This window comes from Chenopodium album, chromosome 1 (assembly GCF_948465745.1).
Source record: "Chenopodium album chromosome 1, dcCheAlbu1.1, whole genome shotgun sequence".
In the NCBI taxonomy this organism is placed as follows: Eukaryota; Viridiplantae; Streptophyta; class Magnoliopsida; order Caryophyllales; family Amaranthaceae; genus Chenopodium; species Chenopodium album.
Genome location: NC_137834.1, coordinates 89,724,465 through 89,726,001, shown reverse-complemented (window position 1 = coordinate 89,726,001; position 1,537 = coordinate 89,724,465). Strand labels below are relative to the sequence as shown.

Here is a 1,537-nt window from a genome sequence, read left to right as displayed (position 1 = left end):
CAAGTATTTGTAATCAATATTATAGAAGTCATAAAATTCATATTATAAGTTTCCACACTCAAAATTATTATTACATTAAAATAAATATTATAGATCATGATTCCAAAGTATTAACAAATATCACTTCAAATAGTGCAAAGAAAAAAATAATTCCAGTCAGTAAATGAAAACAAATACACTAACAAGAAAAATGTAACAACTACTTAGTATATAATAGTGTAGATAATGTAAAAATTCCCTAAAGAGAGTCGAACTTCATCATATCCAATTTATAATCATCTGCATATAAAAGAGGCAAAAATAAGTTTATTGATACAACTTTAGAGAGATGGAATATGCACTTTAACTTATTATAAAATATTTGTTACCTGATGCCAACAAAAGCATTTGCCGATCAAGTTGTCATGACTAGCCGGTAAAATCGTCATCATCCTATATCATCAAGCCATTGTGATTTGTCAAATTTTCAAACATCTTTAAATAGATAACTTACTTTTATCAATATTTAGAGACAACTTGAAACATGAAAGGTACAACTCTAACTTATTAAGTAAACACTAATTATTAATCAAGGTCAAAGGCAAGCAATCCAACAAAGTAGCTTTGATTAGTAAGATAGATTAAATAACTTACCAATTCATCTACATTGGCTCCCTCTTGAGATGATGGTTTTTTTGGCAGAGTATTTGTTAGTCTCTCATGCATCTGTTTCATGTCTTCCTTTGCCTTCTCATGCATTTCTTTCAATTCTTTTTGATGTTTTTCTTGTATCACCTTAATTCTCGCCTCAATTAAATTCTCAAATTGCACATTGTCACAATTATTTGAAGAAATCAAACGTAATTGACTAGCTGATGAGTTATCTCTTATAATAGACGAACTAACTCCAAAACCAACTCCACGCAGTTTGCCATACTTTTCTGGCTTATTAATAACTTGATCATATATATCACCCGACCATGCAATTCTTCCTTCAGATTGTTCAACACCACCAGGAATTTCAGCTAGTTTTTCTTTCATCAACTCCTACATTATTGAATCTTTTACAGTTTTGCAATAGTATGTAAAAAAAATATTGTAAGTAGGAGTGTTTTGAATGGTTCACTTACAACAGCTTTAGCTGATTCTTCATCTATCTTTTTTTTATCCTTTGTCTTTCTATCCTTATGAGTATCAATATAAATTTGTGCTCGAGAAGGCTCCACACCATTAATAGTCTGAAATCAGTAACAAAATTCTATAATGAGATAATTTTCTAAGTAAAAGCAAAAGTAAAAAGAAATTAAAAAAACTCATTATAAAACCTTTTCTGCTCTTCTGCGAGCAAAACTCTTCCTTCCAGAACAATGAGGCATTTTTTGTTTCAATTGGTTGTTCTTATTCATAGTTGCACGCCTCTAATGAATATCAAAAACACATATTCACAAGTAAGAATATTAACAAAGTTTACTATATAGCTCACAAGTAACAATAATATAGCCTTAAAAAAATAGCATAATATAACATAGTGGACTATGTTTTAAACTAATTAACATGC

At 29.3% G+C, this 1,537-nt stretch overlaps 1 long non-coding RNA gene across 1 annotated transcript; it reads right to left on the bottom strand.

Moving 5' to 3' along the window:
• Nucleotides 1-249: 249 nt before the first annotated feature.
• LOC145626166 (uncharacterized) lies at nt 250-693 on the bottom strand. Its single transcript, XR_014110969.1, has 3 exons — nt 634-693; nt 369-432; nt 250-279 (listed from the first exon to the last, which is right to left on the bottom strand). It is a non-coding gene; the product is annotated as an uncharacterized LOC145626166 (long non-coding RNA).
• Nucleotides 694-1,537: the final 844 nt, after the last annotated feature.